The sequence below is a fragment of the Rhinolophus sinicus genome, chromosome 4 (assembly GCF_057876585.1).
Source record: "Rhinolophus sinicus isolate RSI-liver-muscle chromosome 4, RSI-T2T, whole genome shotgun sequence".
Lineage (NCBI taxonomy): Eukaryota > Metazoa > Chordata > Mammalia > Chiroptera > Rhinolophidae > Rhinolophus > Rhinolophus sinicus.
The window spans coordinates 97,616,877-97,632,495 of NC_142504.1; the positions used below are offsets into that span (position 1 = coordinate 97,616,877).

At 41.2% G+C, this 15,619-nt stretch overlaps 1 long non-coding RNA gene across 1 annotated transcript; it reads right to left on the reverse strand.

Moving 5' to 3' along the window:
* Positions 1-353: 353 nt before the first annotated feature.
* On the reverse strand, positions 354-9,972 carry LOC141573061 (uncharacterized). Its single transcript, XR_012498630.2, has 3 exons — positions 9,753-9,972; positions 3,654-3,986; positions 354-2,552 (listed from the first exon to the last, which is right to left on the reverse strand). It is a non-coding gene; the product is annotated as an uncharacterized LOC141573061 (long non-coding RNA).
* Between the last annotated feature and the right edge of the window lie 5,647 nt (positions 9,973-15,619).

Sequence of the window (15,619 nt, forward strand, 5' to 3'; positions counted from 1 at the left end):
AGAAAGAAAATAAAATCATAAAATTTTAGTGATTTAAAAATGTGAAAGAAATGTAAGTGAATATTTAAACGGTCTTGGGACAGATTTTCCAAGCATAATCTTATGAAAGAAATAGAAATGTAAGAATGATATATCTGTCTACATAAAACATTTTATGAGACCAAAAAGCATTTTATAGAAAAATTATACATTAAATAAAACAAAGAGTTAAGAGCCTTACTATATACAAAACAGTTCTAAAGAAAGCAATAAGAAAATATTTTATTTTTATATAAACATGAAACATGTTTTTAAAAATATTCAATTTTACTACTTGCCAAAAAAATTGCACAATAAAAATTATGTAACGGGAGTAATATTTCTAAGTATATTAATGTGTTTTTGTGCTTAATGGTTCTATGTATTTGACTTTAACCAGCCTATGAAATCCATCTGTGTTGGGTGAAGGGGCATGAGAGGCATTGGGGCTACAGCAGGTAGAAGGGGCAGTTCTTACTGTTTGTACTGTAAGAAAAAGGAAGAGTTAATAATTTGCCTTTGACACCCTGAATTGGGTTTTTATAGCATGGGAAACGTCTTTGTCAGGATAAACAGAATTTCTAAATTCCTGTAGCTCCTGTTTAACCAGATTAGGTACTAACCCAGGAGGGCTCAGGGCATGCAGTTTTTTCCACTTGGAAGAAACTTGCACTTCTGCCTATCATGAGTAAATGTCTAGGTTGGCCGACTTAGGGACAAGGAGGATAGAACACAGAGATGGCGGAGAGTCCAAAGGCAGACTTCTCCTGCTCAGGTGGGAAGATCACAGGAAAAAGACTAGTTTTTCCTCTCCACTTATGTCAGGCTGGCACTTAAACATCCAAATGAATTTTGAGAAGCCCGAAATCGTAGGGCTAGCACCTCACTTCCCGGGATGTAATATAGGAGAAACCCTACCTGTGGCTACTTCCTGGGCAGAGAGAGGCTGAGGCAGGGTGGACAATAGACAAACAATGTGCTCCTGGTTCTCCATGGCCTGTGTCGTGCGGGAGACCCGCGGTGTCTCTGGTCCCGCTCCCCATACAAGAACGCAGGATATGGTGAGGCCAAAAAGGAACACCCACGGAGCCATAGGTAGGGGAGTCATACCACTATATTCTCGCTGGCGGCACTATACTCTCACTGGAGGCTGGATCCACACTGTCCGCAAACCGCCATCCACACTTGCCAGCTCAGCCGCCATCTTCTTGCTAGCCCCCATTCTTCCTCCTCTCCTTCTCTCCTCCTAGCGTAGCCACAGCAGTTATATTAGTGGCCAATGGCTCACTGGTTACAGCTGACGGCCAACTAGCCACAGCTGATGGCCATGCAATCACAGTTGGCCATTTACTACCTGAGCCAGGCACCTGTCTATGTGAGGCCGAGAGCCTGGAAACAGCTTTCTGGGGCTCCGCCCCCACAGCCTGCTTGCAGGAAGCAAAGATCCACATGCAGCCAAAGGCCTGGTAGAGAATGCAGTAGTTCTGAGAGGGTAAGGGGATGGGCAGAAGCAAACGAGGTTGAAATGCTGGGCTCAAAGACCTTGGCAGTGGACACTAGCACATAATCCGAAGAGGGACCCTTCAGCTGTAGTACCAGGTCAGAAAGCAGACTGCTCCAATCCCCGAGCAGCTGACGCCTTATGGAGAATTGCTCTCTGAGAAGCCTGATGTGTAAATTAAAAGTACATGTTTAACTAGAGGACATGGGAATACTATTCATTGGCAAGTCTTAAAGCTTCCACCATGCAGGGGAGAGGTGCTCACGAGAAATATCAGAACATTTTAAAATTCTTATAGCACAATGAAACTGCAATTTCCTACACAGGTAAGTGTACCTTGAGCAGTTTGCAACCATGTTAACATGGTATCTTTTTTTTTTTTCTTTCTCTGTCTTTCATGAATTTTATTTTGTATATTACACAGTTCTGTATTTTCCCATTTTTTTTCTATAAAAGCATGCATTACCTTTGAAATAAAAGATATAGTAAATATTTTTAAGGATGTGTTTGTATATTAAACAAGATCAGAAGAGACTCTACGGTGGTGTTTCAGTTAAAATTAGTTTCTGGGAAGTTAAGTATTCAAAAGTTAACAAAATTAGTGTCCTTAATTTAGTCACGCCTTACCCATATGTATATCTTTCTTTCTTTCTTTTTTTTTTTTAAGATGAAAACGAGCCATCTCCTGCCCTGATGTTCAATCATCTGTATTGTGGAAATACCACACAGCCTTGCCTAATTAAACATATGCTCACTGGGATTAGCGCTGGAGAAGAGATTTTCCACCTAACGAGGCTTGCTGGGCTCCTAACACCATCTGTGCTGTGTGAGCTGTGCCTAGAGCAGCGCAGGACAGAGATTTGGTGATTCATTGGAACCTGGTAGAGTCTGCTGAGACTCGGGCTGAAAACAGGATATGGTAATTCTCTGGAGGCTTCGTCCAACTTGGCTGTGGTTTCCTTAAGAGGCTCTCTGATTTCCCAAGACCAGCCTTCGGTTTTTATTTCTCTGCAGTGGTTTTTCCACGCACACCCTGGTTCAGACAGAATGTATCAGATAATGAATTTGTGAGCGCGTTACTTCTCCAGGAGCCCAAGGTCACACCACTAGCTGGTGACAAAATGAAAACCCTGCCCACGTGTCTAGACTGCCCATCCAGGAGTATAAAAATTAGAGGAAAGTGCTCCCAACCCAAGGTAATACTCCTTGTTTACTGTTAGCAGTCACGAAACGCTTTTTCATTTTTATGATCCCTTTGAGGGTGGATCAAGTTCAAGCTTATCTAGTTCCACATGGAATTCACCACAAATGATTTCAACTTGGGCGGGATTGAATAGTATTTAAATATGGGCATTTGCCTTCCCAGGACCCCTAGAGGCTGCCCTCTCCAGAGCCCCCCTGCACCTGCCACTAAATGGGGTTTCTCAGTAAGGCAGCTACAGTTTATTATTGTTGTTGTTGTTCTTATTGTTGTTGTTTTGATAGGTAACACAAGCACATTGCACAGAACTGAAAAAAAAAATACCTCAGCAAAATTCAGTCGAAAGTAAATCTCTTCCACATACTCAGCCACTTACTTTTCCTTAGGTACAATTGCTGTTATCAGATTTTGGCGTATGTTTCCAGAATTACGTATGAATATACAAGTATATATGTTTGTGTATGTATATAATATACACATACATATATATAATTTTTAAAAACGGATGGAGGTATGCTATTTACACTGTTGACCCCTGCTTTGTTTTCACTGAATATTTCTTGGTTATGTTCCATATTAGCACAGCTGAAACAAGGAAGCTATGTATTTTCAATGCCAATTATACTTAGTCCTTTAATATCTACTTTCAAAGTCATGATATTCTGTGTCCATTTATACTCAACCAAAACTTTTCTTTCTATTCATTTCAAGATTATGGCTGGGAGGATTTTAACAACTAATGGACACACACACACACACACACACACACACACACACAAACATGGGATACTCTCTACATACACGTCTGGTAAATTGCCATAGTATCAGGCCACAGAACCAGCACCTCAGGGTCGGAAGGGACCCCAAAAGTCCTAAGGCGTGACCTTATGGCCCGTAAAAGAATCCCTTCCACATTCTCCCTGACGTTCTTACCTCTGCTTGAGGTAAGCTCCAGAGACATCACATTTCCTCCCCGGATAAGTCATTCTACCTCTAGGGTGTGTACAGTCTTCTTATATCCAGGTAAAGCTTGACTTCCTCTTGGTCCTTTCAGGAATCTGATGAGAGCTTCCATGGTACCTCGTCTTGTCTTCAGACCGCCCTTCTGCAGGGTCTTCCACTGCTCCAGGAGCACCCATGTGCCCATGCCTCTGCTGTCCTGGGCAGCACCTTGCTGCCCTATTGTCTGAGACAGGTGCACTCAGACCAGGGGAGCCGCACAGCGGGGGGCTTGGCCTGCTCAAGGCAATCTGCACGGAGTCATGCCTGTGGACAAAGAATATTGCTTGTGACCTTTTCACCTTTTCCAATTATTTCCCTACTTTCTTTGAAAATACCTAGAACAAGTGTTATCCTATGGGTTTAGTGGCCATATTTTCTGAGCCAAAAATTACACACAACAGCCACTAGGCAAACGCTTGCCAGCTCTGTGGGGAATGCCATCCTATGCCCACTATGCAGAAAGGAGCAGGCATAAGCATAGGTGGGCTGATATCGCAGCCTAAGGGCTCCTTGTGGGTGGTCTCTGAAAAGACAGTGGGGCCACCATTAGAAGTTATGTTGGTTCTGTGATATGGAGTTGTGATATCAACCTGGAAAGAACTGAAGTGATGATTATCCATGATTGTCTTTGGTTTTTAGTGGTATTAGTAATACACCCCCTAAGGTCACAGCCTGAAGGAAGCCATAATTTCAGCAGCCTTAAGGGGATCTGAAAAACTAAAGAAAGACTTGGGGACCAGAGTTGAGAGATGTGCACACAGTTTAGATGAAGGGAAGGAGAAGGGGATTTATCCACACCATCATGCTTGAAAAAGCACACTAACTGCAGCAGGAGTGCTTTCACTCTTGTTCTGGGCTCATCAAGCAATCTTCTGACTATGGATTTGGTTTTCCAGTTACCTGAATCCAGGTAGAGGAAGCCAAGAAAAACAGACCTAATTCTCAGTGTGCTGATCCAAGGGAAGGCATATTTCCTACTAAGTTAGTCAATAGGAACACAGCTTTCTAGGTCCAACTGTATTAATCACGAGAGTAAGAGACTGTTCCTGAGCATCTGGCCAACTAAGGAAAAAATGGAAACAAAAAGTTGCTGTGATACCACCAAGATAAGACTGGCTGGTGAAACGCTGTCTGTGTGCCAGCCATTACTCTCTTTAAATGTAGCACTTCAGTCCTGCTCTCTGGGACCCATTCCTAAGCTCCTAGATAACTCTCTGGCACCTGACTCTCATTCTTTCTCTTCACTCTGCCATCATCTCAGTTATTTTCAACATTCATGTCAACAGCTGGACAAATGTGTTGACTTCTGCCTCCTCGACTCCATGGACCTCTTCTCTACTGCACACGAGCTGTCCTGCAAGCTTCACCATCTCACTCACACCTCTGCTCTGCCAAGCCTGTCCTTAGAACGCCCTCTCTGCATTCTGGCCCATTCTATAACTGTCAGCAAATGGCTGTCTTTGGTGCAAGCTCTATGCCCTTGGCCGCTAAGATGCTATACTTTTCTGGTTCTCCTCCTAGCGATCTGACCCTTCCTTTTCTCTCCCTGGCGTTCTAACCCATTGTATCAATTGGGAATTACATTTATAATAGCTTCACACAATAGTAACCCTACTTGAGTGGCTTCACATAATAAAGATTTTTTTTTTCTGTCACAAGAAGTGCAGAGGTAAACTGTGCAGGACTAGTGCAGCTGTTCCCAAAAGAAACTAATGGGGACTATGAACATTTTCATAACCCCCATTAGCAGTCACTCCTTATTCCACTCAAGCCCCCAGGCCTAAGTAACCACCAATCTACTTTCTTTCTCTATAGATATGCTTATTCTTCTCATTTCATACGAATGGAGTCCTATAGTAAGTGGTCCTTTGTGACTGGCTTCTTTCACTTAGCAGTATGTTTTCAAGTTTCACCCATGTTGTAGCATTTATCAGTAGTTCATTTCTTTGTGTTGTTGTATAATATTCCATTGCCTGGATCTACCACATTTTATTTGTCCATTTATCAGTTGATGGGCATTTAGGTCATTTCCACTTTGGGGTTCTTCTAAAGCTACTATGAACATTCGTGTACAGGTTTTCATGTGAACATATGTTTTCATTTCTCTTGGGTCCTCCATTAATTCCCTCTAAAATGAGTGTTAGCAAACTTTCCCAGCAAAGGACCAGATAGTAAATATTCTAGGCTTTGTGGGAAAGGCTTTATAGAAGCAACTCAACTCTGTCATTGCAGTGGCAAAAGCAGCCATAGACAATATACAAACTAATAAACATGGATCGGTTCTAATAAGACTTCATTTATGGGTACTGAAATTTGAATTTCGTATCATTTTCACAACATGATATATTATTCATCTTCTGACTTTTCCCCCAACCATTTAAAAATATTAGAATCATTCATTTTTAACTCTCAAGCCATACAAAATAAGCAACAGGCCAGATTTGGTCCATGAAACACATTTTGCCAACCTTTGCTATAAGAAACATCACCAGGTTTTTTTCCTTTGAAGCATTTATCACAAACCTTGTATGGCTATCTGTTATTTGCTCTTTAGTTCCTCTCACAAGAACACAAGCTTCATCAGATGGTGGACAATCAACATTTTGTTGAATTTATAAATGCACTCTAATTTGTTTCATTGATCCCACATAAATAGATATTTGAGTTGTTTTCAATTTTGTGAAGCTACAAATGATGCTACCAGGAATGATTCTGCCAATAAGTATAAATATTTTAAGTTTTAATAGATTAGACAACTTCTCCTCCTAAAATGTTACATTAACAAACGTATGAGTATGCCCATTTCCCATATCCTAACCAACACTGGGTGATATCTAGTGAGCAAAACAAATAAATCTCATCTTGTTTTATTTGTATTTGTGTAGGTATTCGTGACATTGTATACTTTTTCTTAACCATTGGGCCTTAATTTATAAGAGTTCATTTATTTTTATATAAGGGAAATTGGCCCCGTATCTGTCATATGTGGTCTAAGTAAGTTTTGGCAGTGTTTTTTCCTATTTCTTTCTTTTTTTCTTCTTCTTCTTTTTTTCCTTTTGACTTTATTAGAATATACTTTCTTTCCATAAAAATATTCAAGTGTTTTAAATGATCAAATTTATCAAACATTTGCTTTGTTGATTGTGCTTTTTATATCATGCTTAAAAAGGCCTTTCTTATTGGAGGACTGTTTAAAAATTCATTCCTATTTTCCTCTAGTGAGCTTATGTTGTTTTCTTTCTTTTTAACATTTTAATATTTGAATTATTGGTAATGAACACTAGAACAGGAGAGGCAGAAAACCAGCTTTATTTTCTTTTAAATAATAAAGTGGATAACTGTAAAAGCCATATTTTCCCTGGTGATTTGAAATATCACTTTTAGAAGATACTAAATTTCCAAAAATATTTGATATATTTGGGGGTGACAGTAAAACTAAAAACAGGTACAACACAGACTCCGCAATCACTTGGAACAAGGCATCCGCACATCAGAATGGGGTGCATACAGACAAGAAGTGCAGCATGGGCCACACAGCATGGATTTTGGGGGTTGGTTCTGGCTCCTTCATTCACCTCCACCTCTCAACTCCTGCTCTCCTTCCACCTCCGGGGCCAGAACGCCTGGTGCTGTCGTCCATTAAATATATCTGAGCCAATAATGAAAACACCTACCCCTAGACTTCTGTTAGGTTTGATAATAAATGGCCTGGTATTTCAATCACTTTTACTCAAGGATTCTCTTACCTGCAGCTCAAGGCATCTCACTGGATGCACGGCAGGCAGGTGAGCGTGCGTGGCAAGTGAGCGTGTGCACCTGCCATATTTATCAGCTTTGGGCATCACTGTAATGCTGGATTTGTCGGGGGGAAAGGAGAGCAGAAAGCTTTCCTTATTTTGTAATGCTCTGGAATATTTGAATACGTGAAAATTAGTCTGTTCCTTGAAGTATTCACCACACAACTCTCCAGCCTGGCACTTGGACAATTTTCTTTCTCAATCTATCTCATTGCTCTTCTTCTTATCATCGCTAATTTGAAGTTACCTCCTTTTTATTTGTTTATTTTGAACAGTTTATATTTTCCTAGAAAAATTTCCATTTCATTCAGATTTTAAATTTCTTAGGCTAGAGTAGTGAAAAATATTCACTGCAATCAGATAATATAGCCAGTGTGGCTTGTTCTTCTTGGAGTTTATGTAGGTTTTTATGGTGGTCTAGTTGGTAAAAAATTTTCAAATCTTTCAGGCAGCGTAGCATAGAGGGGAGGGGTCAACCCATCTGGTGTTGAAGCCCAGTTCCCACTACTTACCAGTGAACCTGGGAAAGCTGTTTAATGTTCTCACATGTAATATGGTGTGGGTTTTAAATGACTAATACATGTAAAATGCTAAGAACAGTGTCAGGTGCATAGTAAACAGTGAATTGATGTTAGATTTTATTTATTAGCATCCTGTAGTATCATCTCTTTTTGAGCGTGTTTTATAAAACTTTACGGTTTTAATACTCTAGAGCAGGGTATTCAAACTGCAGCCCGCGGGCCAACTGCAGCCCGCAATCCATTGTTAATTGGCCCGCAGCAAATTCCAAAAATATATTGAGTTTACTTAACTAAACCAGGTGAGGCAATACGTACTTCACCTCGAGTGAGTGGCCCGGCTGTTTGTGTATTTTACCGCATGCGGCCCTTGGTAAAAAACGTTGAAAAAAGTTTGGACACCCCTGCTCTAAAGAGTTTAATCTAAGTTTTCTAGAGTAATTCTTCTTTTATGTTTTATCTAACGTGTACTTGACATATTTCTTCCCATCTTTTCCTCTGTTCTCTTTGTGGTATCAATGCATAGACTTCTTGGTGGTGGGGGAGGCATTTTATTCATCTTCAGATGGAACGTTCTATTTCAGCGTATTATTTGCCTGAGAATCCTGTTTGTGGATCATCCTTAATTGTTCTGTCTCCCCTTTGTTTCCCCTTTCAGTGGTGTGTTAATTGTACTTAGACTTTGAGTGGGAAGGCAGTCATGATGGCAGCCTCTGAGGGTGACCTCTGGGGAGGGGGAACTGGGAAGTGAGCAGCAGTAGGAAAGAGGCTAAGCGCTGCCTCTGGTCCTCCTTCCTTTGCAATAGCTTATCCCATGAAAGAGGAGCTCTCTTTTGATTTGGGTTGTTCCCTCACTTTGGGACCAGTCATCCTGAAGTGTGTTCTCAGTCAGGAAATTGAGTGAGAGGGCAGGACCACCACCTTGGGAGTTCTCCGTTAGCCCCACCTACCTAGCCTTTCTTTGTTATGAAAACGGGTCCCAGGCAACGTTTTCCCTATTTCTTCTTTGCCCTGCTCATCGCCTCTTATTACTTATCCATGCTAAGGGACCCTGTAACATTATGGAGCAGGAGTCCGCAAGACCACCCTCACTTCAACAATCGCAACAATGGCGAGGTCGGGAGTCCCCAAGACCACCTTTACATTCGATAGTTCATTAGAAGGGCAAGGAACTCACCGAGTGCCGCCGTTCCACTGCCAGTTACGGTTTATTATCGTGGAAGGACGCAGATTAAGATCGGCCAAGAGAAGAGGCGCGTAGTGCAGAGTCCAGGAGAGTTCCCAGCACAGGGCTGGAGTGGTCCTCTCCCAGTGGAATGAGGGACAATGCCACTTTTTCTCATAATGATGTGTGACATTACACACACAGTACTGCCCACCAGGACAGCGCATCCAAGCCCCGGTGTCCAGGGCTCTGATTAGGGCTCTGTCACACCTACACGGTTGACTGCCCGTGTGGCTGCTCTCAGTCTCCAGCTGATACCTTGTTACCCCCATCCTTCCACCCTCACCCAAATCACATTGTTCGACCATCTGGAATGACCCACGGGCCCCCCAGACAAACAAAAACATTCCTATCAGGCATGACATTCCAAAGGCTTTGGAGATTACTTCCCAGAAGCTGTGAGCAAAGGCCAGACCTCTCCTTGGGAAAGATTAAAGCCCTTACCACAGAGGCCCTGTGAACATTCTTACTTAGGTTCCCAAATCTGTACCTGTTTTGAGTTAGAGAAAAAAAGGTGTCAGACGTTGGTGCTCTCCTTTCTTTGGGTTCCATTTCCTTTATACATCGCTGCTGAAGCTCCTGGCATTTAGAACAATGCTGTCATCTCAGAGGCACTCCGTAAATATTCGCTGGAGAAGTAGAAATTGACTAACATTCTTTGAGTCTGTGGTGTGAGATTGTGATCATTTCCTCATTATATCATGGTTGAAATTTTTTCCCTTTGTTTTGGCCTTTGTTTGTTTGTTTGTTCTGGTGGGTTTCGGAGAGCGGTGATGCAAACGTGTATTTTGCTGTCTCCCTGGAAAGCAACTCTCACTTTACAGAAAAGGAAGCCCGTCTCCCTCTCCGGGAAGGCTGAGACACCTGTCTACCAATGAGAGACAAAGACGGAATAAAAACACAGGTTTCACAACGTGTGAAACTTCTCTTAGCCAAGGGCTTTAGTTCCTCTTTTCCTTCCATGTATGACAACAACAACTCTTTCTTTCTAAAGAGTTTGTGACTAAGCAGTGAGATTCTGTCATTTGGGATACTCTTCAGTTGCTGGGCCTGCCCTGTGGTGATACTGTTACAATGAGGCAGAAAGTCATCAGGGCTGGAACAGAATAAAATCACGGAGGACCAGGACACCGATTCCACCTTTGAACAAATGGGAATTCACGGTGTCTGCCTTTATTTTGAAGACTGATTGTCCAATTGTACCCTTCAAGTGTCCTACAGCAAAAGAAAAGTTCCCACCCAGGGATGCTTGGGGCCTGGGCCAGTAGCCAAGCGCTCAGCAGGGAGTATGTTCTTCAAAAGTACTTTTTAAAGTTAAGGTTTTACCTGACAGTAAAGACTATAATGACGAGACAGTAAAGTAAGGCCAGGAGCCCAGAAGAGACAGTATTAAAATGCTGTTTCTTATGTGGGAGTCACCTGAGGCTGCTTGAGGTTCCTGCAGCATTTTTGACCCAAGTGTAACTGCAAGAATAACATTTACTGAGCACTGACTGTGCGCCAAGAAATATTAGAAGGTGCTTTATAGTATTGAACCCTTTGTTTCTCACAGTCACCTGTGAGGTGCTGTTATTACCATCACCTGTGCTAGGGAAACTGAGGAACAGAGCAGTTAAGTAACTTGCCCATGTTCACCCAGCTGGTAAGTGGTTCTAGGATTCAGTGGCAGCAGATTAACTTGAGTCTGCTTGAGTTTCCAGGTGCCATCTTCCCCACTCAGCTCCCAGAAGTCTGGCAGCCAGACCTTCACCTTTTAGGCAGGAGCTTGATAGAGTCTCCTCTGATAATCTGACTAGCAAAGGAAAGACATAAAGACACTGACACAGGAGTTCCACAAGGAAAAAGCCCAAACACACTAAGATGAAGTTTACAGTTGACAAATTCACTTATAGACCAGAGCTTCCAAGAAGATGCTTTGTGCCCTGGACTTAAATATGAACAACTCCTAAAATGGGATAACGATATCCCTACCTCATAGAATTGGTGTAAGGATGAAATGAAATGGTACTTGTGAAGTCCTTAGAACACTGCCTGCCTCGCACTTAGTAGGAGTTATATAAGTTATTGTTATAGATGGAGAGATAGATACACAGACAAACTAAGGAGTATCAGATATCTAAAGAAATTCTCTAATATGAACAATAGAGACCAAAACAAATAGAAAATAAAGTTGCTTGGAGAAGCTGCTACTTAGAATAAGAACCAACATTCACCCCCCCAATTCATCCTTTATATAAATATAACATAAAATATATATATAGGAAATACATATAAAGATATAGTATATTATATTAACTATATATTTTATGTATATACACATATACACAAAGAATTCTTGGAAATTGAAAATATAAGAGTAAATCTGGAAAACTTAATAGAAGCTTGGAAGTTAAAATTGAGGAACTCTCCAGAAAACAAAGTAAGAGTAAAAGAGATGAAAAATTGGACAGAAAAGAGAAGATAATTAAACCAGGAGTTTTGACAACAAAGTACAGACGCTCCAGAAAGAAAGAGAAGGGAGAAAAGAAAGGAGAGAAAAAAAAAATCATAGAAATAATTCAATACAATTTCCCAAACCAGACATATTTTATGGGTTGGAATGACCATGCATGCCCAAATCGACCCACACAGGGGTGCACAGCAGCCAGTTTTAAAACGCTGGGTTAGAGAAGAAAAAATCAGGTGTGAAATAATTAAGAATCAAGAGACAGATTTCCCAATAGCAACACTAGAAGCAAGAAGGCAATGAAACAAAATCTTCAAAATTCTGGAGGGAAATTATTTCTAAGTTAGAGAATTCTATATCCAGCTAAACAACCAATCAAGACACTCTCTATGTTAACAAACCTTATGGTGATAATAATTTTGCAATGTATTTGTATATTAAATCATCATATGGTATATCTTAAACTTACAGTTATATGTCAACCATATCTCAATAAGGCTGGAAAAAAAACATGTAAAATGAAAGAAATGGAATGGAATTCCATCAAATAATGGAATGAAAAGTATTTTCATATTAAATGCAAAAGAAAAACGAAGACATTCGCACCTGTCCAAGTCTGAAGAATGTATTTCCTATGCACTGTTTTCTGAAAGCTGCTGGAGGATGTGCGCCACCAAAATGAGGGAGTAAACTTAGAGGAAGCCACAAGATGCAAGAAACCGGAGAGCCAGCTGAAAGGATGGACCTGGGAAGCCCCAGATGATGGGGAAGGGAGAAGCTGGGAGAAAAGATGGGAACCAATGGTAGACAGCAGCCAGTCTAGGCTGGAGCGGGTCAGAAGCCTCTGGGAGAGGTGCTTCATGAGAATTAAAAGACTAGAAAAACTCATGTATAGGATCCTCTCGAGAGACAACTTTGACAACTGGCAGAAGAGTTTGGGGTTGAATTATGAAACTCAGACAATTACACAAACAAAAACCAAGATAACTATTCTCATGAAAACAAAGAGTACAGAGAGGTAACCACAGTGTCGAATATGGCTCAGTTCTAGATAGCGTCCACAGAGCCATAATAATGTAAAGAATAAATATTGCTCTGACCCAGATTACAGTGCTGTTGGACTCGGAGGCTGGGGGCTGGGAAGGGAGCACGTATGTGGTAGGGGCAGTGGGAGGGAAAGAAGCTGAGTATCGCCCGTAATAGGAAGTCACTAGACAATGGTTTAAAACTGAAAAAGCAAGAAGTACAGTACAGGGTTGTTATCTAGAGACATAAATGTAAACACCAAAATAATCAGCTGAGAGATAAAAGTGGTTGCTTCCAAGGAGAGAGAAATTAGAGGTGGCAAGCATGGCTTGCTTTTCTTATATAACAAAACTAGAAGTTTTGGTGAGAAAACATATGTGTATAACTTTGAATAAAGATATAAACTTTAAAAAGTTTTTTTTTTACAAGTATAAAATAGGCAATCACTGTTTCGTTTGTTTGTCTGTTTGTCTTTCACATCTAAGTGGAATAAAACAGCCCCAGTAATATCCAGAGTAGCTTAGTTGTAGCTGTTGCTGTAATTTATTTTTTAATTGTACATACAAAGACACAAAATCCCATGTGTGACCTTTCCGGCTGGACCATAGGTAATAACGAAGGCTTTTAGCTGGCAGGCCCCAAGGGAAAAGCTGTCCTCTCCACAGCAGACTGGGTGCAGGGTCTAGAGAGAGTTGCAGTGAAGGATTCAGCCCTGCGGGGTAGGTAGCTGCCAAATTGTTATTACTCTCCATCGAAATTTCTGATGTTTTCAGTGCCCTGCTTCCTAGCTTCTCTTTAGCCCCCTGTTGACTTGGGCCCCTAAGCAGTCCCTGCCTCAGACAAGCATGCATATCCTTGTTCATTCCCTTCTCTTCTCGGACCCTCAGCACCTACGTCCAGAAGGGACTGGCCTACCATATGTCCAGGGTCCCTCGATGCATCTAGAAAGTTACTAACAAATACAGCTCCTTTCCAGGCATTCACATCCCCTGGACCCAACAATCGAGCACTCAGTTACATCCCCTCCCCAAAGATTAGCTAGGTTGTTTCTGTTTGCTTATTTGTTTTGCCTTGTGTGTGTGATTTGTCTTTGTCTCCTCCGAATTGCTGGAAAGTTCCTGTACTTCCTGTGTCCCGCACACCTAGTTCAGGGTCAGTAAAGAATTCCATCAAGGAATAATCATGTGGGGATTGTCTGTGGGATGGGATGAGTTCCTAGTAACCCCTGATTTTACTCACTGCCATGTCCCTAGCACCTAGAACAGTGCCTGGCACATAGCAAGTGCTCAAAAAAAATTGTTGGTTGGATGAGTGAAGGTGCCTAAAAGAAAGGCTGGTGTGAAATTTAGTGGCTAGAAATACTACAGCATGGGGGGGGGGGTGCGGGGGGGGGGGCGAGAAGAAGATCTTGTTGCCCCCTAGTAAGATTTGAATGAACAGCAGGAAGAAAAATGCAAAGCCCATTTCTTTTCACCAAAATTCCCAAGGGTCCAGTGTGAAGTCAATCCTCTCTGAAAGACATAAATACTTAAAGCCTTACAAACACGCAATACCAACTATTTCTTGTCTAGGAACTCGTTCCTTAAAGGGATATAGCAGAAGTAGGCTGAACAGGACTTCTATTACAGCATTATTTACAGCAGAGAAAAATGGGAAATAACCTACATATATGATAATCAGGGATGGGTCACAGAAAAATGTTTACTACAGTTGCTTAATGAAGAAAGTAAGACAAAGTTCCATGTATCTTTGTTTTATGATAAAAATATGTATTTCTGCACATGTATATATATTTAGGTGGATATATACATACACATATACCTCTATGAATAGAAAAATACTGGAAAGATACATACGAAGTGATTACAACATGAGAGAATTAAAGTCTGGCTTTTGTTTCTTAACTTTGTGTTTTTCTTTCTTTTTAAAGTTTGCATTGCTTTTGTATTTAGGGGAAAAAATATTTTATTTTTTTTAAATAACATTGTACAGCAACATTGCTATCCAAGTTTATATAGATAACAATATTGTGAATAACTGATGCACGTTAATAAATACTATCACAGGTACCAGGAAATCGGGGAGACTTACAACTCCTTTCCTTCCATTTTGGAAGAACTAGAGGTTTATTCTGGGCGCGCTTAACAGCTAAACAAGTGTGATTCTGAGTGATGTGCCAATTAAATTTAATGAGTGTAACTTGTCCATCAGGGGATACAGATGTTACAAGTGATGGGTAAGGAAACTGAGCCTGTTTTTATTTTTTTTAATACTTTTTAAATTAAATTTACTGGAGTGACATTAGTTGGTAAAATTATATAGGTCTCAAGTGTACAACTCTATAGTACATCATCTATATGCTGCATTGTGTGTTCACCACCCAAAGTCAATTACCCTTCTCTTACCATATATTTGGCCCCCTTTACCCTCTTCTACCACCCCCTCTCCCACCTTACTCTCTGGTAATCACTAAACTGTTGTCTGTGTTAGTTTTTAGTTTTTAACTTTTACCTATTTTAAGTGTGTTTTTTCAGGACCCATCAGCTCCAAGTCAAGTAAGTAGTTGTTTCAATCTAGTTGTGGAGGGTGCAGCTCACACTGGCCCATGTGGGGATCGAACCGGCCACCCTGGTGTTACAAGCATCGTGCTCTAACCAACTGAGCTAACTGGCCACCCCCAACGGTTTTCTGTTTTTAATGAGCCGGGGACTAGACCGGGAAGGGGGTACTTAGGCAGGGAGGAGCATACAGAAAACTGAATCAAGTGGCTTCAAGCTCATCATTAAACTTCTGCTGCGTGTGTCCCTCTGTGGCAGGTGCTCTGAGAGATTAGAGAAGCAAAAAGACCAGTTTATTGTCTAATTAGAAAGAAAAACCTCGCACTT